Genomic DNA, 25,574 nt, shown 5'->3' with positions numbered 1-25,574 from the left:
TAAAAACAAAATGAAACTATTCAACTACACCTGTTAATATTACTTACTGCCTTTCCTTTGAACTTTTGCAAATCATAAGGTTCCTAAGAAAATACTTTAATAGTTTTCTCAAATTATCCAAATCCACGGACCAAGTAGAAGTCTCCTTTTCTTCATTCTAGTAGTCCCTTTATCTCATTTCTAGAGTTCTGCACTGAGAAGCACCACTAACCAGCCAACAAGCTTCTTTCACAGGAGGTACTAGATATTGCTTATCTCTTCTTATTGATTAATGTAGTTACTCACTACAAGTATATCTTTGTCCTATTTTCTTCCAAATTATTTCTATTGGTGTAGCATATGAGTTACAAGAATCTCTAATAAAGCTTTTTAATATCACACAGTTCTTAGGTAGGTGTGAGCATCAGAATCACTTGGGAAATCAACTTATAAAAATGTTTACAAAAGACAAATTTCAAGGAGTGAGACTAGGCATAAGTATTTCTAAAACATCTCCAAGTAAATCTGAAGCACACCCCAGATTAAGAAACCACATATTCATTGTTCAATAGAACATTCAATGTTTTCTTGAGTCTTAGATTTAACTAAGAAGATTGTTCATGAATATTGTTAGGAAAATCTAGAATCATTGATTTAAATGGTGCACTCAGGTTTTTAAGCAAATCCTACATATTATTATGTTCTCTATACAACATTTTAACATTTACTCTGGATGCCCTTTATAGGTAATAGTTACTACACAAGAGGCAATACATTCTATAACAGCAGATAATCAATTTGTCTTGCCAGTTACTGTGTCCACATTCTTTAGCCCACCAAAACACATAAAAAGTGCTATATAAATATTTCTTGCATGATAGAGCATGAGCTTTTGTATCATAGACCATTAACCCTTTAGTAGGAGAAAACTTCAATACAACAAGAAAATTTAGAAACTATTTCTAAGAAAAAAATATTCTAAGCTATTGTTTGCCAAACAGCTTGCTAAAAGTACAAATGACATTCATTTTTACCTATTCAAATAATCCTTGAAGCAGAACTACAAGTTGTTCTACTGATATAACGAGTCCACAACTTATGTAAATTAAAGATAAGGCAAGATTCAGTACTCATTAAGTCTTTCATAAAATCAATCCACCATTATTTTTGTGACGCTTGATCCAATTTCTGCCTGTCATTATAGATGCTGTCATGTAGCATGAGAATGAAAGTTTACAAATGACTTTAAGAACAATCAAGGGGCAGTCTTGCCTTGGAATTTTTATTATCTATCATCATTCCTCAGAATATTAAAATATATTTTTTACCTCTGGAGGTTTTTTAAATTTATTTTCCTAAATTGTAAAAATAAAATGAAGTGTCTGTCTTTAAAATACCTATAATTGTAAAGCCAATAACTAACATTTGTTTTTCAGGGTAATTAGAATTTTTTCTTTACTTTTAAAGTATACATTAAATAAGAATTTCACTCTCCAGTAACAGGTGAAAAATGGGAACAATTATAATTGAACAACAATAAAAATGATTCTAAAAATAAAAATATAATTTGGAGGAGAGCATTAAATAAATAAGGAATTTCAATCTTAATAATCAAGATTTTCTTTGAATGTTGAAAACTCATATATTTCTCTTCCTTCCTTCCTTCCTTCCTTCCTTCCTTCCTTCCTTCCTTCCTTCCTTCCTTCCTTCCTTCCTTCCTTCCTTCCTTCCTTTCTTTCTTTCTTTCTTTCTTTCTTTCTTTCTTTCTTTCTTTCTTTCTTTCTTTCTTTCTTTCTTTCTTTCTTGTTTCTCAAGTACAGTTGTCTCCATTTCCCCACCACCACTTTCCCCTACCCCACCCACCTCCTACTTCCTACACTGACTCTTTATCCACTTTGGCTTTGTCCATGGGTCCTTTCACTTAGCATAATTATCTCCAGTTCTATCCACGCTGTCACAAAGGCTAGGAGTCCCTTCTTTTTTTCTGCAGCATACTATTCCATTGTGTAAATGTACCTCAGTTTTTTAATCCACTCATTTCCCGATGGGCACTTAGGCTTCCTCCAGTACTTGGCTAGTGTAAATTGTGCTTCTATGAACTCTAGGAACCCTTGTGCATTATTAGTGGGAATGCAAATTGGTACAGGTACTGTGGAAAACAGTATGGAGTTCTGTCAAAAAAAAGTAAAAATGGAATTGCCTTATTACCCAGAGATTTCACTACTGAGAATCTATCTGAAGAAACACAAAATACTTATTTGAAAGAACATATGCACCCATGTTTATTGCTGCATTATTTACAATAGCCAAGATTTGGAAGCAGCCTAAGTGCCTATCAATAGATGAGTGGATAAAGATGCTGTGGTATATTTTCAAAAAGAAGGAAATCTTACCCTTTGTGAAAACATTGATGGACTTGGACAGCATTGTTCTAAGTGAAATATTCCAGTCAGAAAATACACATATCATATTATTTAACTCATATGTGGACTCTAATTAATAAAATGAATTAACAAGCAAAATAGAGACACACTCATAGATGGAGAGCAGACTGACAGCTGTTGGGATAGGGCTGGATAAAAGGGTGGAGGATTGAGCAAAAAGAAAAAAAGAGAAAAACTAATGGACATGGAGAACAGTGTAGTGATTGCTCAGAGGATGGTGGGCAGAGATGAAGGAAATTGTAAAGGAAATAAATACTGATGGACAGAGACTTGACTCTGGGTGCTGAATACACAACACAGTATAAAGATAATGTGTTGTAGAATTGTGCATCTAAAACCTGTGTAATTTTTTAACCAGTATCATCTCAATATATTCAAGAAAAAGAAAAAAATGGTGTCTCTAGTATGCTAACTGAAAGAAAAAGAGAAGACAAAAATTACTAAAAAGGGGATATCATTACAGATCCCACGGAAATTAAAAGAATAATAAAGAAAAACAACTCTATTCCCACAAATGTAATAACCTAGATGAACAAATCATTAAAAGACACAATCTACCAAAACTCAGAAAAAATAAAAGATCTAATTAAATCTATATGAAATAAAGAAATGGAACCAATGATTGATAGTCTTCTAAAGCAGAAAGCATCAGGCCAAAATAGGTTCACTGATTAATTTTTTTCAGAGGATAAAAGCAGAGAGAATACTTCCTACTTATTCTGTGAGGCCTTGTCCTCATACCCTATTAGCATTATGCTAATGCAGAAAAGTAAACTAAAGACCAATATCTCTCATGGATATAGGTCCAAAAATCCTCAACACAATATTATCAAATTGAATCCAGAAAGGCATCAGAATACTTATACTCCACACCCAAGAGAGATTTATCCCCAGCATGTAAGGCTGGTTCAACAGGGAAAGCAGGGTGGGGAGGGTAGGTGAAGATGCACAAATGGAAGGAAAATGAAGACAGAAAGAGACTGCTTGGGGTGATGAGTGAATCGTGCAGTGTACAGTTGATGTTTTATTGAGTTGTACACTTGAAACCTGTCACCCCCAATAAATTCAATTGAAAAAATGGTGAATGTAATTGATCAAATTAACAGAGTAAAAGAAGAATAATCACAGTATCATATCAATAGATGCAGGAAAAGCACTTGATAAAAACCCAATGCCTATTCATGATTTAAAAGAAAACTCAGTTAACAAGGAAGAAAGGGGAATTTCCTCAACTTGATAAAAAATTATCTACAAAGAGACCAATTAACATCATAGTAAATGATGAGAAACTTGAAGCTTTCCAACTAAGTGTAGAGGTTCAGGGTAGAGCTGTCTCCTCCTACCAATTCTTTTCAATAGCATACTAGAAGTTCTTGCAAATACAAAAAGGTAAGATAATGAGACAAAATGTATATAGATTGTGAAAAACTTAAAGCTGTCTTTGTTTATAGATGACATAATCATCAATGTAGAAAATTCCAAAACTCCTACAAATAATCAGCAATTATAACAAGGTTATAGGATAGAATGTTAATATACAATAATCAACTGCTTTCCTAGAAATTTTTCTTAAAATTGCTTTTAATAATGAACAAACAGAATTAGATATTTAAAACACAATACCATTTACATCAGTATCCAAAAGACTGAAATACTTCAGTATAAATCTAATAAAATACATACAAGGATTATATAAGTAAAACAACAAAACTGATGAATAAAAGAACAAAATTAAATGGGGGGAGCATGTTCATACATAGGAAGACTCAATATTGTCAAGATATCAGTTCTCCCTAACTTATTTATAGATTAAGTAAAGTCACAATAAAGATTTTAGCAAATCATTTTATAGATATCAACAAACTGATTATAAAGTTTATATAAAAAGGCAAATGACTCAAGAGAACTAACAGAACATTGAAGGAGAACAAAGTTGTAGGCCTGATAATACTCATCTTCAGGACTTAATATAAAGCTACAGTGATCAAGGAAGTGTGGTATTGACCAAAAAGTAGACAAATAGATCACTGAAACGGAAGACAGCCCAGTGGTAGATTTACACACATATAATCAATTGATCTTTCACAAAGAAACAAAGCAAGTTCAAAGGAGAAAATATAGGGGTTTTAAAAAATAAATTGTGCTGGATAAAAATATACCCACATGCAAAAAAAAAAAAAAAGAATCTAGACACAGACCTTACACCCTTCACAAAAAAATAACTCAAAATGGATTATAGACCTAGATGTAAAGTGCAAAACTATAAAACTCCTAGAAAAAAAAAACACAGGAGAAAAGCATAGATGACTTTGGGTATAGGATGTCTTTTTAGATATGACACTAAAGAAATAATCCATGAAAGAAATAAGCTATGAGCTAAATACATTAAAATTAAAAATTTCAGTTCTGCAAAAAAACAATGTCAACAGGATTAGAAGCCAAGCCACAAACTGGGAGAAAATATTTCTAAAGAACACACCTTGTAAGGAAGCATTACTCAAAATATACTAAAAAAAACTTAAAATTCAACAATAAGAAAACAAACAATTGAATTTAAAAATGATCTGAAAATATTAGCAGACACTTCACAAAGAAGATATACAGAATGACAAATAAACATATGAAAAGGTGTTGCACATATGTTATCAGGAAAATGCAAATTTAAACCCAATGAGATACCCGTACATACCTATTAAAGTGATCAAATTCCAGAACATCGACAGCCCCAAATGCTGACAAGGATATGGAGCAACAAGAACTCTTACACATTGATAATGGGTCTGCAAAATGGTGCAGACACATTGAAACACAGTTCAGTGGTTGCTTACAAAACTAAACAAACTCTTATCACATAATCCAGCAATCATGCTGCTTGGTATTTAATTCACCCCAACAAGTTAAAAACTTATGTCCACACAAACCTGCTCAAGCATGTTTATAGCAGCCTTACTTGGAATTTCCAAAACTTGGAAGCAACCAGTAGATCCTTCAGTAAGTGAATAGATAAATATACTGTAATAGATCCAGGCAGTGGATTATTATTCAGAAATAAAATAAAATGAGCTATCAAGTCACAAAAAGAATTGAGCAATCTTTAGTGTACATTTCTAAATGAAAGAATCTATTCTGAAAAAGCTACATACTGTATCATTCTAATTATATGACAAGTTGGAAAAAGCAAAACTGTGGAGACAATAAAAAGATCAATGATTGTCAAGAATGGGGGTGGCAGAGGTAAAAATGTGGAGCACAGAAAAATTTTAGGGCAGTGGAAATACTTTGTATAGTATTTTAATGATTTTATATATATATATATATATATATATATATATATATATATATAATTTATAAGTGTTTAAACTCATAAAAAATATATCGCCAAGAGTGAACTCTAAGGTAAACTATGTAATTTGAGTGAGAGCGTCTGTAGAATTATCCTTGGTAAAAAAATGTACCATTTTTGTAAGTGATATTGATAATATAGGAGACTGTCCATGTGTGGAGCTGAAGGTATATGGGAAATCTCTATAGCTCTCTCTCAATTTTGTAGTAAACTTGAAATCACCCTAAAAATTGTTTTAAGTGAAAAAGTAGAGAAATTTTACCAATAATCAAGAGAAATATCAATCAATAGATACATAGAAAAAATGACAGAGAAAATAGAATTTGAAAAAAGGACAGTAACATCATAATCATTATCATATCATCTAATAATAGATAATATTTACTGAGTACATACTATCTTCATATAGACACTATTATTATATTGCCTTTACAAATAAGGAAACTTTGGAAGAGAGTGGCTGAGTAAACTTTTCTTAGTCACACAGCTAGTTAGTGGGAGAGCGTAGGCAATCTAGCTCCAGAACCTACTGTTGACTATATTCTCTATATTCCTTTTATATACAATATGGTGCATACACAATACACTCACAGAAGTTGTATATCACTATGTTTTCTAAGCTCACTTCCCCAGAGGTCAGGTCTTGAGATACTAGAAATGAACTTCAATTCTGAGGGGTTGATCTGGAAACGAAGAAGGATGGAGCTACCTAAGTCAACTGTAACTGAGTTCATCGAGCAGACATAAATTTAATTTTGTTGTCCTTCCCCTTTCATGCCACTCCCACTTTACTTTCTTTTTGGCTTTTTCTTTATACTTTTATGTTAATTCCTACTTTCTCAGCCAGTTCTCTGAAATGGATTCAGTCCACTTAGCCCCATAGCCCCCATATAAGTCAGAAATTAGATCATGCACTGCCAAGGCACAGTACTAGGTTGAGGGAGTGAATGAAATAAACAAGTTGAGATTTCCTAGAAGGCTTCACATTTTAAAGTTAAAAAAGAGCTGTAAGTGTCCAAATACATTTAATATAATAATTATTATAACACGAGGATGTACAAAGTGTCTTACCTACTCATGTCTTCTTGTGAAAGACATGAGTAGGCAGGAAAAGCTATGTCTGCCTGACATTACAGACGTTGATGTTTTAGAGGAAGTTTGAAAGATGAGCAGCTCTCTAGAAAGCAAAGATTTTACATCTATTTGTTATACTTGCTGTATACGATTGCCTGGCACAAATTGCTTGTTGAAAACATGGATGTTGTTGAATGAAAATGAATAAGAGAATCAACCACTTCAATAAAAAGTGACTAAAGGTCAAATTATAGCTTAAAGTTAGGTTAATCAGATTGATTTAGTACTGATAATGTTTTTTTTAAATCATTCACTCACTACACAAATGTGGTATCTTTCAGGGCAGCCAACACTATATATGAAGCAATGCAGAAGAAGTATACCTTCAAATATGATTTTAATACTCTTCCAAAATCAGCCTGCAGCAGAACAGTTTCATACAATTGTATTAGGAAAACAACTTTAGGTGCAAGTCTTCCCTAAGATGAATCTTAGGTTGGTATCTCACACAACCTATTTTCATCCTTTGAAAAGTGGGACGCTCTCATTAAGGGACAAAAGCATATGACACTCATTACCATCAAGAAAAATGGATATAATGGAAAGAGGTCTGGAATAGAAATTGAGAGACCTGAGATCTCGTCCAACCCAAGCCCTAATAATTAACATGGCCTAGAATAACTTCCAAACTTCCTTAGGTCTCATTTCTTTATCTATGATGTGAGGAGAAGAATAACTTAATTTCTATGACCTCTTTCTAAATTTAATATGCTAGAGCACTGATATGCATAGAAAGGAATCTCATTTTTCCAGATGTTTCAGAGGTGCATTTTCAAGTTCTTAATATGTGTTACTGTATATATGTGCATGTGTGTATATGTGTGTACACTATATTATAAGGTACTTGTTTAAGACACAATAATATAACAAGGGTAAGTAAGAATTTCTTTGACAGACACATCTTTCTCATGGATAAGTGAACCATACCATAAGGTATACAAGTAATTCACAGGTTTTGTGGGACCTAATCAGTAAACACACCAGCTCTATCTTGCTGTCATTATCAACTGCATTTTCTAGTTCTTTGTGGTTATTAGCCCAGGAAGTTAGTGAAAGCAGCAGTAAAATCAAGATAGAACAATGAAAAAAAATTGAGTCTCCAGAAATGTGTCAGGGGAGTCTTAAGTTTCAAATTGCACATTTTTTTCCTACTAAGAACCATTAGTAGTCCAAAATATACACTGTGGATATGTAGCTATTTCAGTGACACTATTTCAGGTTTATTTTCATAGAAAGTAGTCTGAGTATCCAAACACAATTGCATTGACCAAAGGAAGATGATATTTTCTTATTGCATAATTTGTTTATTTAAAAAAATTTAAATTACATCAAAACATTTTTCTTGAAAAGATTAAACAGTATAACAATATAAAAAAGAAAAATGAGAACCTCTCCTTTACCAACTACTCTTTTTCAAAAAATATTTATTTATTTGTTTGTTTATTTATTTTTAGAGAAAGGGGAAGGGAGGAGAATGAGAGGGAAAAATTGATGTGAGGAAGAAACATCAATCAGTTGCCTTTCACCCTAACCAAGGACCAAACCTGCAACCTAGGCATGTACCATGGCCAGGAATCGAACTGAAGATTTTGCAGGGAGAATGTAGCTTTGTGCATTCACCTGTACTGGTTCACTTTGCAGGACAACTCCCAACTGGTCAGTGCTACAAAATTTCTTATCACTCCCCTTTGCACATGTAAACACTCTCAGAGATGCAGTGTGCTTCTTCTCAGATCTCTGTATGTGTATACATATCTTAACGCATAGATTCATTTTCACATTTAAATATAAAATGTGGGGATTGACTGTAGGAGCAGGGATGGGTTGGGCAGAGGAGGGAAAAGGGAGAAAATTTGGGACAACTGTAATATAATAACAATAAAATGTTTTAAAAGAAATATTGAGGAGACCACTCTATCAAGTACATGATTATTTAACAGCTAGGCTATACATCTGAAACTAATACAGATAATATTTAATATAAGCTGTAATTAAACAATAAAAAATATAAAGAAAGAGATCAGGGAGAGGCAGCAATGAGACTTCCAAGGCTGACTTTCTGAGCCAAGAGGGAAGTCGGTGGACCTTGTGTGAACTGAGTGCATTCTCTGTGGCTTTGGGCATTCACCTGTGCTGATAAGCTTTATATTTTGATGCTGTTACTTAGTGATGCTAAACTGTATTGTGCTGGGAAAAAAATCATATGTGAATCGATGTGACATCCTAATTATATTCATATAATTGACTGATTTACCAGTCAGGAATGAGCTAATCTGCTTTACAGAAGTATGAGTTGTAACAGAGCAGACTTTGTTTTCGCTCTCATCCTGGAAAACATTTCATGTTCAACTAATCAGTTACTAAAATCCTAGGTGCCTCACCAACAAAATCTTCATGTTGAATTAATTATTCAAGCAAACCAACTTAAAGATGGTAAATCTGCAAAATAAAATAAATAATAAGATAAACACTATATGCATACTATGCCTTCTATGTAACATGCCTTACTTATCTTTCTATGTTAGTACATTTAGGTTGTTCTCAGTCTTTAACAGATATAAAATATTCCACGGTATGGATATGCTAGTATGTATTTTTACCACTTGGACATTGTCAAAGGTTTAATTATATTTCTTTTCTTCCCCTAACACATGCAGCAGTGAATATCATTTAACATGTTTTTGTAGATGTGTGAATATTTATTGTGAGATTAACCTTATGTGATGTACCTTTTTTCATAGATAAACTGCAAATTATATTCCAAAATAGCTTCATTAATGTATAATTTAATTAACAGTGTGATTGTGTCTCTGTTTCTATATTCTCAGCAAAACTTGACATTTTCAAACTCTGAAAATCATGTAGATTGGCAAAATCTGGGAGTCATCTCATTTTCATTCTCCAATACTACTAAGATTCAGTACATTTTATATGAATGTTAGCCATTATGTTCTTTTTCTAAAATATATATTTTATTGATTTTGCTATTACAGTTGTCTCAATTTTCCCCTTTGTCTCCCTCCCACCCTGCACCACCCACCATGAGCACTCCCCTCCCTTGCTTCATGTCCATGGGTCATTATTTTAAGTTCTTTGGCTTCTCCATTTCCTACACTATTCTTAAGTCCGCCCCTGTCTATTTCATACCTACCAATTATACTTCTTAATCCCTGTACCTATTCCCCTCTTCTCCCTCTTACCCCTCCCAGTTACTAATCCTCTAAGGGATCTCCACATCTATGATGCGGTTCCTGTTCTTTTAAAAAAAAATATTTATTTATTTATCTTTAGAAGGGAAGGGAAGGAGAGAAAGAGAGAAATATCAGTGTATGGTTGCCTCTCATGCGTCCCCTGCTGGGAACTGGCCCCTGCTGGGAACTGGCCTGCAACCCAGACATGTGCCCTGACTGGAAATCGAACTGTGATCTGTTGGTTCGATTGCTTGCTTCCAAGGTACCCTTCCCAATTTTTATCCACCACACATGAAAGTGGGACTGCCCGTTTTGCCACTGCTGCCACCTCTCCATGCCACACTGTATATCTTCATCTCTCTGTCCATCTCTGCCACTCTGCTCCTCTTACCCATCTGGATGGATATAGTTTCTTTTCATCTTTTCTTGTTGGACTTCCATAGAGTTTGATTTTCTGACAGTTCTGTGTATTATTTGTTTTGAAGTTTAGTTGTAATTCTCTCCATGGTTGTGCAAGGAGGCAAAGCATGTCTACCTACATCTCCGCCTTGACAAGAAGTTTCTCATGTTCCTTTTGAGAATAATTGATGACAGTCTTTTCACATTTTTCAGTTGATCTACTTTTATTTTTATAGTCTGAGTGTACTCTGCAATGAAATCTTTTTCAGTTAAATGCATTGCATATAGTTTCTGTCTGTCTGCTACTGGTCTTTTAACATCGCATGTGTGTCCTTATTGCACTAAACCTTTTAATTTATATGCTATCTAATCAGCATACTTCTTTGTGTTATTTAGATTTTGTGACTTATTTAGAAAAGCATTTCTCACGTTAAGGTGATATTTTTAATATATTATATTTTTTTAAATAGTCTTGTTTTTATCAGTTTTATACTTGGTTTCTTAATTTATCTAGAATTACATTTTGGAGAGGAGCAATCTCAGATTGAGCTATTCTTAAAGTAGGTGGCACTACAAGGACCTAGGACCTTAATCTGTGTGAAGAGTCAGAAAGAGATTATGTTTATGTCTTTTACTCTCCAGAGTATACTACTTTAAAAAAATGTTTGTAAAATAGTTTTTGTGTTGGTGAGGTACAAAACAAAGGCAATGATCCAATTAATGGAAACCACCAGTTACTTCTGTCCAATAGGTCAATTATAATTGCCCTACTTTGGGGAAGCTAATTTATAACTAACTCAGATGTCAGTGAAGCTTTTACCTAAAGATTTTTACTTTTATGTAAGGGGTAGGTAAAACAATACAGTAATTGTTTTCATCCTCTGCTTCTGTGTTTCTTAAAGATTCATTTAGCACTTCCCTGTAGGTCCAGGCCCTTGTCACACTCCGAAAATCCCAAAGGGAGGAATCAAAGAAGCTCTGCATGGCAGCTCATCATTGTCAGGCCCCATTGCAAGTCCTTTATGCATCAGATCCTCTTCATCCCTTCAATGGATGAAAGACTTCCCTAAAATACACACCTTCTCACTTGGTCCCTCATGCTTTTATTTACTCGTTGTCATTTTGAATTTATTCATTAGATACAAAGTGATCGAGTAACTAATCATCATCTCGTACTGTCCCTCGGTGCTGGGAATAGAGCAGGGAATGAAGAAAGATGATTGTCCTTATGACATTTGCATCATGGTGAGGGGACAACTGAGAGTGGACAGAAAGACAAGCAGTAAGGAAAAGAATATATGATCAAGACTGTGAAATGGTGTGAAGGGGAAAGGGGTATGACTCAAAAGAGGTAGAGGAAAGTCTATCCAAAAAGGTGACATCTGATCTGAGACCCAGTTGGAAATAAGGAGTTGACCCTGATGAAGCTTTATGAAAGACAATTCCTAGTAGAGGCAACAGTGTCAGTGGGAGAAAGGAGCTCGCTAGATTTGAAAAACAGAAATAAGGCAAATCCTCATGAACACGGATTTCCTCCCCACTAGGATTCTGCCTGTTGCTCTCTGATGGACACTTGAGAAGCTATTACTTGTTACCAGGCCAGCCTATATGGCCTGGGCTTGGGGGTCGGACTCATAATCCCAATTAAATGCAGTCCTCTCTCTGTTTCCTCATGGCACTTTCCACCACCATCTTGGCATGTTTCTCATGATCTAATTCTGGTCAGTTGTTTATTTCTCTGTCTCCACCACTGCACTGTGAAATCCTTGAAGGAAGGAAGGGTCTCTGTTATCCACATCGCGCTTTGTACCCCAGTTGGCTAACACGGTATTTGAAATACATGAAGTGCTAAAGAAAACCTTACACAATTCATTATTTTATCTACAACTTACTGATAAAAAAGGTAATTTAACACTAAAAGGATGTTGTGGAGGAAAAGTGTACAGTACTAGAAAATATAACTGAAATAAATGCCAACATTATAAGCTAAATAAAGGTTCTACAAAAATTCTTACCTCACAAAATCTATCTCCCTTAGTGAAGCACATCTAGATTTCAGTAACTATGAAAGGTTGACCAAAAATAATTGACAATACCACATTTAGGGAAGCACTTGCTCATTTAAACACAGTAAACATTTTGTAAGGCACTGCTAAATTTGTAAAGTATGTCTTGGTACAGAATATAGTTTTAGGACTCCTTGCTTGAAAATCCTTAGAATATCCAGGGGAAAATTTAAAGGATAATAAATATCCAAAAACAAATATAATTTAGAAAAATAAAATAATAACCTGGAAAAGAGACAACAACCCCCCTCTTTTACTGAGGAAGGATAGTGGAATTCGCCCCTGTTGGAATTCTGTTGGCTAGGTTCTGCTGATTGACTTCAGCTAAAATTTACCAAACTATTGATTACTTTGTTGATGTATGTGCAGGTTGACTTTTAGCACTTATTTGGATCAAGGATAAAGGATGTTCATTAGCCCAAAATCACTCACTAATATAGTATCCTCTCCAAATGATTCTAGAATTTTCACAAAATTTTCTTCATGTGCTCATTACTTTCTCTTATAGTACTAATTGCAGCCAATACTTTGAAATTATGATAATTTTGATATTAAAAATGACATATTTCACTTTGAATAAAACACGTGAAACAAAATGAATACATTACATACTCTGATGTGTCTTTAAAAAAATGAGTCTATTTACTTATCCTAAGCTAGTAGAAGAAATTTGGATCCTGTCAGAGAATTAGATATTATTCCCAAACCAGTCATGGACAACACTGCATGATCTTGAGACTATACTATCACTTATCTTCACTTCAGTCTATGATGAAGTGCAACATACTTTGCAGGTCTAAATTTTATTTTGCAATATAACTGAGGTTATTAGTAAAAGATCAAAATTGTTATTGTAACAATTTAGTAAGGCACATAATAATAGCTAATGAAGGTTGAGTGCTTACAATCAGCTAAGCACTGTGATAAGAGTTTTTCATACATTACTATATAAGCATACATGATATGTACTTTTGTTATCTGTAAAACACACAAATCAGGATACTGAGCTTACACAGTATATTATTCACTTGCCCAAGGTCATAAAGCTAGTAACTGGCTGATTCAACATTTCAGTTAAGTGTGTTTGATTGAAGACCATGCCCAAAACTGCTAAAGTAATGTGATTATACTAGATTTCCATTGGCTTTATACTCTTTTATCTAATCTCACATGTAACACATTACACATATTTGAAGAGGAGTTTATATGATTTGAGAGTATGAGAAGTAGCCACACAACAGAATGCTTCTCTGTGTGTAGCTAAGTGATCTCTTAAGAAAACAAGAGTGTAGCACCCTCTAGTCACCTGAGCATCCTGGCCCTGACAACAGGAGCAGATGGTGTGCCCGGAAGTGCAGGATAGCACTGAAAGGCTCTGGCAGGGGGTAGCTGAGGACATGTGAGGAAAGGCAACCCTGCCACCATTTCAGAGCAAACTCTGCTCTTTTTTCCCCCTTTTAGCAGTTTATTTGCTACATAAAAATACTATGCATGATATTTTCTGACAGATTTGGCATGTTTTGGTCATAATCCTCTCCATAAAGGAATGTGTGTTTGATCAATTTGATGAGAATTTGTTTGATAAACAGCATGCTTGTTCTGTGGCCCGGCTTATTCCATTTAGACAGTTTATAAAGTGTACAAAGCATTGGAAAGCATTGGAATAGATTAAGGAGAAAAAAATGTAAATCCTTCTCTGGAAATATTGAAAATGTATAAATATAATTCTTTGCTAAAGATTAGACATGCCAATCCTTTACATCAACAGCCACCACCATGATATATATATTCCAACATTCAAATGCAGAAGCAAAACTCTAAATAACCTCTTCAGAAAGGCCTAAGGTCAAAGCCTTATTTCACCTCTTTTTATTTTTCATAAGGGCCCCCACAATTCTTGCAGATTCAAAGCAACCAATTAATGCAAAAAGCACTTGTTTCTAACTGAAGTTACCATATTGTGTCAATTATTCTAGCTGGGTGCTATTTTATTACCTTGGAAAAAACAATGTATAAATAAGTAATTTCTCTTTTGAAAGAACAAATGGCAGTACTTTAATTTTTTCATATTTGTATACCTCCTCTTTCTGTTGAGAACAAATGGTATTGTCCAGTTGACCACAATTCATTTAATTGTACCTTGCTGTTATTTAACAGCCCTTCTTACTTCTCTGTGAAAGGAGGATCAAAGCAGAGTCATTGTAAATCTGCATTTCTTTTGCAATAGACCTAAGATGTGAACAAGGAGAGGGCAATGCCAAAGTATACTAGGTAACTTGGCAGAACATCCGCCTACCTCTGCAGTAATTAACTGTCATTATAGAATAATAGGAAGACTATGAATGAGACATATTCTCTTTCTTTTCACTTGTCTGGCTTAAAACTTTCTATTACATATAAGTATATTTCAATTCATTTTCTGCATAGTTAAGTTTTCCTCTATTATTTCAATTAAGTTTCTGAACAATGCAAGAAAATGTGGGCATATTAAAAAATGTGATGCTGTATGATATGCTTTCATTTCTACAAATGTGAGAAAATTAAAGCTAAGTCCCAAAGCCAAAACGTCTTGAATTGAAATAATTTGGAGATGAATAAAATGCAAAATTGTAATTATTTAATCAATTGTTAATTTGGGGATCAAAATTCAAATTAAAATATTTTGATTTCACTATGGACTAACTAAAATGAAATACATTTCCCCTTATCCAATTTTATTTAAAAAATTTCTAATCATCTTTTACTGAATTAACATAAATTGAATTTAAAGTAAAGCAGAATAAATAAAAATGGGAAAACTTTAGAATTTTATAATTCCATTGTATAATAATAATAATACATTTTAAAATAACAATGCTAGAGAATAAATAGTATGTGAAAATTGTTTTCAAGAAGAGCTAGATAAATTAGTATTAATATAGCAAAGTACTACTGAATTACTATTATTAATAAAATTATCTTTAAATTTCATAAAGATGATATGTGTTTTTCAACAATAAAAAAACCTTGGAGCATACCTTGTAATTGTGACTAGGTCAATTATCCACAAATTATTTAATAAATTTATACCAATTCTAAGGACTTTTTTTTACAATTTGATATATATATATAAAATTGTTAAGTTCATCTAGAATAAATAAGAGGGAATTTGCCCTACTTTTTATAAAAACATACATTAAAACCATGGTAATAAAAAGTATGGGACAATTTGTTAAAATTGGTGAGTCAATATTGATACAGTATTATTAACTAAGGTCCATATTTTAAATTAGAGTTGTCACTATGAGCTGCACAGCTTTTGATAAATGTATAATGACAAGAAAGAACCCACTATTTTAATACCATACTGGATAATTTCACTGCCCTAAAACTAACTCCTGTGCTACACTCTTAATTATTTCCTCCCTCTCCCTAAATTTTTAGCAACTGCTTATCCTTTTTTTTTTTTATGTGAATGTCCCATTGTTTCAGTACCATTTGTTAAAATTTTTAACTATTCTTACTCTATTGAATGGCCTTGTTCTTTTGTCAGAGATCATTTTGCTATGTCTACATAGGTCTATTTCTGGGCTCTCTACTCTGTTCCACTGACTGATGTTTTTATTCTCTGGCCAATACCACACTACCCTGGTTATTGTAGAAGCTGAGTAGTGTCACTTTTCCAATTTCGGAATTTTAACTTGAAGGAAGTGGCATTCAAACACACTGCCCTGGGCAAGGGCCAGAACTGGGGAATGCAAGAATCTAAGATTCTGGAGCCTTGGAACCTTGCACATTCCATCACAAAACTGACTGCTTTAACATGAAGCATGTGGAATTTATTGCATGATTTTTCTGCATCTAGTGAAGTGATCATGTAAGATTTTGTCCTTTGTTCTTTTTTTAAAAAAAATATTTTATTTATTTATTTTTAGAGAGAGGGGAAGGGAAGTAGAAAGAATGGGAGAGAAACATCAGTGTGTGGTTGCCTCTCATGTGTCCCCTACTGGGGACCTGGCCTGCAACCCAGGCATGTGCCCTGACTGGGAATCAAAACAGTGACCCTTGGCTTCACAGGCCCGTGCTCAATCCACTGAGCTACACCAGCCAGGGCTCCTTTGTTCTTTATAATCACAAAAACCAACACATGGATTAGTTTTCAAATGTTACAATGTGTAAAAGTAAATCAGTCTTGCATTCCTGAGAGAAATTCTCTCTAGTTATATTGTATAATAACTTTTATACACTCTTGAATTCAATTGGCTACTATTTCTTTAAATATTTTTGTACTTATGTTCATGAGCAACATTGTTCTATAATTTTACATACACACATGTCTGTTTTTGGTTTTGACATCATTTTTTAAAAATATTTATTTATTTATTTATCTTTAGAGGGGAAGGGGAGGGGGAGAGAAACATCAATGTATGGTTGCCTCCAGTGCATCCCCTGCTGGGGACTGGCCTGCAGGGAACTGGCTTGCAACCCAGGCATGTGCCCTGACTGGGAATTGAACCACAATCCTCTGATTCGCAGACCTGTGCTCTACCCACTGAGCTACACAAGCCAGGGTTTGGTTTTGACATCATTTTTATGCTAGCCACATGAAACGTATTTATGTTTCTTCTCTTCCTCCTCTATTTTTTGAATACATTATGTAACATTTGTGTTTTTTTTCTTGTTTTTTAAGTACTTTATAGTGTATACCAGTAAATCCCTCTGGGGTTGATGTTTTATTTTGGTTTTGGTAGGGGTAGGAAGAGTTAATTTTGGTAATTAATATAAACATTTTGTATTGCTATTAATTTCTGATTGAATTCTGTTCTAGTCAGAGGACATATTCTGTATTATTTTAATCCTTTTAAATTTATGATGACTTTTTGTGGTCCAGTGCATCGTCTATTTTGGTGAATGTACTATGTGTACCAAAAAAAATGTATATTTTTCAGAAGTGATTTTTAAATAGCAATTAGGTCAATGTTATTGATAGTGTTTTTTCATCTTCTACCTCCTTACTGAATTTTCATCCAGTTTTTCTACCAATTACAGAGTGGTGTTATAAATCTTTCATTTTGATTATTAAATTTTCTATTTTTGCTTTCATCTTAATACTTTGTGCTTCATATATTTTAAAGCCCTTTTATTAGGCATATACATATTTGTGATGTATATATATTTCTGAGTTGACCATTTTATTACCATGAAATAGTTTTATTGTTTATGGCAATATTCTTCTTAAGTCTACTTTATCAAACACTGATATAATGCCTCTAATGTTTCTATGCTTACTATCTGAAGGACAAATCTTTTCAATCCATTTACTTTCACCATTCTGTATCTTCACATTTACTGCAATTCTCATAAATAGCATATAACTGGGTGTTTGTTAGTTTACAATATACTCTGACATTTCTACATTTAAATTGGAGTGATTAATCCATTAACACAATATAATGATTGATATAGTTGGTCCACACTTTTATTTTTTTATTTTTGTTTTATTTCTTCTGGTTTTCTGGGTAGATGGGGGATTCCACTATTCTTTATTTCTTTATTTATTTTTGTATTAAATATTTTTAATAATTTAATTTTAATTAAGCATATGTTTTACTTATACTCTTTGCATTATCTTAGAGCTTTATCTAGGGATTAGTATATATATGTATATATATATATACATATATATATATATAGGTTTAATTACTTCATTGTTGGTCAATTACAGTTGTCTGAATTTGGTTAGCATTATTGGCATAATGCTTTCCACTTCCATCCATGCTGTCACAAAGAGTAGGAGCTCCTTCTTTTTCTCTGTTGCTTAGATTTCTATTGTGTAAATGTACTAGAGTTTTTTGATCCATTCATTTACTGATGGGCACTTAGGTTGCTTTGGCACTTGGCTATTGTAAATTGTGCTGCTATAAACACTGGGGTGCATAGGTTCTTTTGGATTGGTGTTTCAGGATTCTTAGGGTATAATCCTAGCAGTGGAATTGCTGGGTCAAAAGGCACTTCAATTTGTAGTTTTCTGAGGAAATTCCATACTGTTTTCCACAGTGGCTTCACCAGTCTGCATTCCCACCATCCCACCAATAGTGCACTAAGGTTCGCTTTTCTTGAGATCCTTTCCAACACATGTTTGTTGATTTGTTTATGGTGGCCATTCTGACCTGTGTAAGGTGGTATCTCATTGTTGTTTTAAGTTGCATCTCTCTGATGGCTAGTGATGCTGAGCATATTTTCATATGTCTCTGGGCCCTCTGTATGTCCTCCTTGGAGAAGTGTTTGTTCAAGTCTTTTGCCCACTTTTTAATTGGATTGTTTGTCTTCCTGGAGTAGAGTTGTGTGAGTTCTTTACATATCTTGGAGTCAAAATAGCGTCTTCAACAAATGGTGTTGGGAGCTCTCACCAGACACATGCAAAAAAAAAAAAAGAAAGAAACTCAACCACTAACTTACACCATACACAAAAATAAGTTCAGGGTGGATAAAAGACTTAAATATAAGTTGTGACACCATAAAAGTCCTAGAGGAAAATCTCAGACATTTCATGCAGCAACATCTTCACTGATATATCCCCTACAACAAGGGACATAAAGGAAAGAATAAACAAATGGGATCTCATCAAGTTAAAAAGCTTCTGCATGGCTAAGGAAAACAGCATTAAAATGAAAAGAGGACCTACCATATGGGAAAATATATTTTCCAATGATACCTTGGACAAGGGTTTAATCTCCACAATATATATTCTTAATTTGCTCCAGTTTGCTTGGAGTCAATATTGTATCACTTCACAAAAAACACGTACAAAAAATTCAGCAATATAGGCCCATATATCACTACCCTCAACCTTTATTCTGTAGATTTTATATGCATTACACATACTTTAAGCAGCATACTCCAATGTTATTTCTCAGTAGTAAAATACATATTTAAATAATTAAGAGGAGAAGTAGCTCTCATACTAGCTCACTTATTTATGTCTTCAGAGTTCTTCATTCCTTAAGGTGGAAAAAAGGAATATCTGAGTTTCCATTTGATATTATTTTCCTTTAGCTACAAGAAGGTATCTGGACCTTTTGTGTAGAAAAGTTCTGCTAGCAACACATTTTTCATTTCTTTCTAGCTAAATAACTGTATTTTGGCTTCATTTTGAAAGAATAGTTCCACTCAAAATGGAACTCTGGGCTGAAATTTTAATTTCTTGCAACATTTAAAGATGTCATTTCTTATCATCTTGTCTACACTCATTCTGATAAGAAGTCTGCATTCATTTGAATTATTGCTCCTCTGTATGTAATATGTCACCACCTTGTCACTTTGAATATTTTCCTTTATCTTTTGCTTTTAGTAGTTTCATTCTGGAGGTATGATTTCTTAGGATGTATTCAGCTTGAAGGAAATTTATATAGCTATGTTTTTCATCAACTTTAAGAATTTTGTAAGCATTGTTATTTCAAATATTTTTCTCTCATTCTCTCTCACTTAATTCAGGAACTTTAATTCTCTATATGTATAATTTCTGAAATTGTCCCACAATATCATGTATGTTTTCAATCTTTTTTTCTCTCTCTTCATTGGCTAATTTGGTTCCTAATTACTGAAACATTTTGACTTTTTGTCATCACCAATCTGCTATCAAGCCTATTCAATTATTATTTTAGATATGGTATTTTTTCAGTTCTAAAATTTCCACCTGTTTTTATTTAAAGTTCCTATTGATATTCTGAGATATCTTCTTTCTCATTCATTACAGGCAAATTTTTCTGCATGTGCATGAGCACAGATGAGCTGCTTTAAATAATTTTTTTAAATAATCGGCTAAGTCCACCATTTCATCTAAGATTCGGTTTTCACTGGTTGCCTTTTCTCTTGAGTATAGATAACAATTTCTTATCTTTTTACATGGCAAAGTTGGTAGATTTTATCCCGAGTTTTGTGAATTATAGTTCTTTGTAGATATTCTGTATTTTATTATATTCCTTCAAAGAGAAACTTTGCAGGGAATTATCTTAACTCAAATTCAAACTACAGGTAGTCTTCTCCGTGATGAGTGGTTATTAAAATTTCACCTTGCCCTGGTTGGTGTGATGCCTTGGGCATCACCTACAAACCAAAATGTTGCTACTTCAATTCCCCCTCAGGGAACATGCCTGGGTTGTGGGTCAGGTCCCGGTTGGAGCATGCAAGAGACAACCAGCAGATGTTTATCTCTCTCTCTTCTCTCTCCTCTCTTAAAAATAAATAAATAAAATCTTACTTCAATATTTTTAGCCACACTGGGCTGCTTGGATTCTATATAGTACTTGTGCAGGTCAGTGGACACACAGAGATTTGAGAAAAGATTATAGAAAGAATTCAGGTCTTCTCTCTTTGTCTTTTTCCATGATTTCTATTCTCATTTTCCAATTGCCATCATTGCCCCAAATTCCAACCTCTGCATTTTCAAGCCTGGGATGATGGAAGTTTTTTCTTATTTTGTTTTGTTTTTTAATGTCTGCTTTAGCTACCCAGCATAGTACATACTGGTGTCCGTCTTAGTCTAAAAGGCATGAAAACACACATAGTAAAGTTTCCTTTTGCCAAGTGGTGAACCCAACCATTATTTTCTTTCTTTTGGTCATTCTAGATTGCCCTCAAATAGTTGTTTTAATGTTGCATTCAAAGTTTACAGTTATGAAAGATCAATAGGAGCTATTCTGCCATTACAAAAAAGTAAAAACTTTCAAGCAATATTTTTGATGGAAAAAATAAAATAAAGCAACTATAAATAAACAAACTATCCATCAGCAGAGGCATAGTTTATAAGGTGCTCTACAATCACAGAAAGGAGTGCTGAACAGCATTAAAAATGAGTAAGCTACAGCTACAGGCCACAATATGGATGAATATTTTTGTATTAGGTAATGAAGGGCACATTATGCTACTGCAAAAACAATATATGGTAATACTGATGACTAAGCAGAACAAAAGTTTAATATTGCTCACTCTAATACTGCCATGAATCTAGAACAGTAATCAGCAAACTTTTTGTAAGGGGCTAGATGGTAAAAATTTAGGCTTTACAGACCATAGAGACTCTGTCACAGCTACTCACTCCTGTCAAAGAACAAAAACAATTGATACAATGTATCAATGAATAGGCATAGTATGTCAATAAAATTTTGTCTCCAAAAACAAGCAATGAGTTGAATTTGATCTGTGGGCCATAATTGCTCATTCCTGGTCTAGATAATTCTCTAGAGTACCTGGCCTCTTTCATCAGTAGCTGAGAGATATAGGCTGATTTACCCTTTGACACCAAACCATCTCAATAGTAAGGCTCCTCCAAGATCACAATATCATAAAAAGAAAGCACTGGAGGCAGTTGAGATACCAACATTAATTATTGCACCACAGAATATACACACAGATCTTCTGATTAAATCTATCGGTCATAATTTATCCTATGACCCTAACCAACTATGAGAGAGCTTGGAAAGAGAGAATACTTATGAACACTAGAAATGTATAACATAACATAATATTAAATAAATTACCCTGGCTAGTGTGGCTCTGTGAATTGGTCAATGGCCTGCTGGTTTGATTCCCAATCTAAGGCACATGCCTGAGTTGCAGGCCAGGTCCTCAGTAGGGGGTGCATGAGAGGCAAGCACACGTTAATATTTCACTCCCTCCCCCTCTGTCTAAAAATAAATAAATAACTAATTTTAAAAAATAAATAAAGCAAGTCCCAGAATATTGTCCATATCAAGGAGAATGCATTAGAGAGTAAAAACACCAAAAAAGAACTATATAATCATTAGATGTTTTAAGATGTGATTATAAGAAAAAGCAGATGTGATGAACTCCAAATTAAGCATTATGTTTATCTTTTTGTGACACAGGGAAAGAACACACAGGTGCATTCAAACTTCTGGTGGTGTTTTAATTGTTGGACTCAGCAATGTGCTCAAAATGATTTTTGTTATGAAAGGAAAACTCTATTATGAGAATTATCCATTCAGAGATTATAGGTGTAATAAATAGTTAACTTTATCTGTCAACTTGACTGGATCATGGGATTCTCAGATATCTGGTTAAACATGTTTTCTGGGTGTGTCTGTGAAGGTGTTTCTCTAAGATTTTAGCATTATATATACAATGAAGTATTATGCAGCAACAAAGAAGAATAAAATGTCCTTTGTGACAACATGAATGGATCTATAATGTATTGTGTTAAGTGAGATAGATAAGGCAGAGAAAGAAAAATATGATATGGTGCCTTTTATATGTGGAATCCAAAGACAAAACAAGCAAACAAAACAAAAACAGACTCAGAAAGATACCAAAGTGTTGGTGACCAGAGGGAGGGGTGGGAGACACATTAAAAGGGGAAGGGAAATATTGTAAATAAGATGATGGGTTTGCAGCATAACAGATGTTTAGTGGAATTGGTGGGTGATCACATTGTGGGGTATAGTGATATTGTATCACCTTGTTGCACACTTGAAATTGATATAAACAATTTGAGATGATATACCAACTATACTTAAATAGGAAAATACATTTTTAGAAATCACTTCAAAAAAAGGGGAGGATTGAATGTGGGAGAAGGGTGTGGGCAGGGCAGGGGAGAGCAATGGGGGAAAATGGCGACAACTGTAATTAAACAACAATTTAAAAAAAGAGAGAAACTGTCATTAGAACAGGTAGACTGAGTAAGTCAGATTGCCTCCCTCCACCTACCCAGTGTGGGAGGGCATCTTCCTATTCACTGGGGGCTTGAATAGGACAAAAAGGCAAAAAATGTTGAATTTCACTCTGTCTGATTGTTCGAGTGGAATATCAGTCTTATCCTGTACCGGCGTTCTGGGTTCTCAGGCCTTCAGACTGAGACTGAAATTTGTACTATGAGCTTTCCAGCCCTTAGGCCTTCGAACTGCATTGCTGGCTTTCCTGGATCCCCATCTTGTACAATAGATGGCAGATTGTGTGAAATCTCAGCCTCCATGATCATGGGAGCCAATACCTTATACAAAATCTCTTCACATACAAACTGATTCTGTTTCTCTTGAGAACCTCAAGAACTACATACTGCTTCCAAAAACTAAATCTTTAAAGCAAGTTATCTCTTTATATTACATGTTTTCATTACACACTACCTGTCTCACTGTAATTTAACAAGTTTCTATGTAATTATATTTGTTGAAAATCACTGCCTCCACTGCACTGAAAGCTCCATGAGAAAGTGACTATTTTGCTATTATTATCTCCCCAATTACCACCATAACTTCATTGCTATAGACATTTAATTAATATTCTTCAAATGAATGAACTTGAAAGCACAGAAATTAAAATGAAAAAGAAAATTACCCCAATCCTTCATTCTTCAAAATAACTTACAAAATATAGAGTATTCCATTTTTACTTTTTGCTTTGGGTTTTTGTTTTATATAGATATGATGTTACATTTACTTTCATTCTGCTTTTTTTTAACTTAAAATGACAGCATAAGTCTTTTTCACATTAATACATATACTATAACCATAATTTTCTAGAAATTCACAGTATTTCAGAGAAGTTTCCATAATCATCTCACCCATTAATCTAGCAAATAGTGAAGGTGAGTATTTGTCATTGCTATTGTTTTGATGTCTGTTGTTGCTATAAGAAGTATGAGAATGAACATCTTTGCTCAGAGAGGATTTTAGGGATAGATTTTTTTCTTAGAAAATGTATCCATAATACATTTTCAGTGAAATCTTATGATAGTTTTGCAGGTTTTCAGTGATTATTGAATAGAAAATGTTAACCTTTGATTTTAAAACAATTGTGATCTTATAACTAGATTCAGAGCCTGTTAAGAGTGAAAGGTTTTAGATTTTTTATCATATTTCATGCTGGGATATTTTATTTTTCTGTTAGTAGATATTGTAACTTCTATATAAATAGAAGTTGTTGAGTTTTCAGAAATCTTATTGAACAGATAGCCATGAGAGATAAGAAAATAACCTGATGCTTTGGAAAGTGATGTTGAAAGGCACAAAAGGTTCTCTCCTAAGCCAAGCAATGTCCTTAATGGTAAATGCTGAGTAAAAGGGTAAGAAAGAGCTGTTTCTAAAAATATTCATGCAAGAAGGAGATACAAAGGCAGCCCCAGCCACTTGAACCCCACCAACCATTTCTCTAACTGGGAGGAAGCGCCCTGAATCTAGGTGGTGTCAACTCATTAACAGGTGCTTCCCGGACACCACTGGGGACTCCAGATCTCTTACTTTAGCCCAGATACACTCATTTTCAGAAAAGTAATAACCAGATCCATTTTCTTTAAATGCTAATACAAGAAAAAGAAAAACCTGAACAGTGTAGAAGAATAGCAATACAATGCTTGATAAAGTGATTTTTTTCAAGTATGAGATGTTGTAACAAATTTGGGCTGTGGCATAATAATTAGCTATCATTTTTTAAGCTCATGAAGAAACAAAATGGAGATAAAAGCTTTGGAAATTATAACAAATATAACATACATTTAAAAAGCATTTTGTTTATATTTTTAATAATGAAAGTTTTAATAATGAATAGTTTATTTCATTTTGATATAAGGAAAACGCTAGAACAAAAAATGAGTATAAATTTATAGGAACATAAAAACACAAGACATATTTACCATAGCTTTGTGCTCAGGGCAGACTCCAACATAAAAAGATAGAGTAGGGGGTGGAAACGGAGATGAAAAAAGACTTTGCTTGAGGTGATGGGAGCACCGTGCAGTGTGGGTTGATGTACTGAGTCACACACTTGAAATCTGTAGGGTTTTGTGAACCAATGTCACTCTAATAAACTCAATTAAAAATAAAAATAAATAAAATGCAGCTTCCTAAGCAAGAAAAAAATAAAAATATATAGAGTAAGTATTTAAAGGAAAAATGAGAAATTATACCCATCTGGCTCTTGTTTGTGGTTTTAACCAGTATTTGTTATCCTCAAAAGGCTATGAAGAAATGGTCTAGACTTGTAGTTTTCAAAATATGCACAGCACAGAATCTTTCCTTCAGAT

Source organism: Artibeus jamaicensis, unplaced genomic scaffold (genome assembly GCF_021234435.1).
Source record: "Artibeus jamaicensis isolate MK-2021 breed Jamaican fruit bat unplaced genomic scaffold, CSHL_Jam_final contig_387, whole genome shotgun sequence".
Taxonomy (NCBI): Eukaryota; Metazoa; Chordata; class Mammalia; order Chiroptera; family Phyllostomidae; genus Artibeus; species Artibeus jamaicensis.
Note: the sequence above shows the minus strand (reverse complement) of the source record.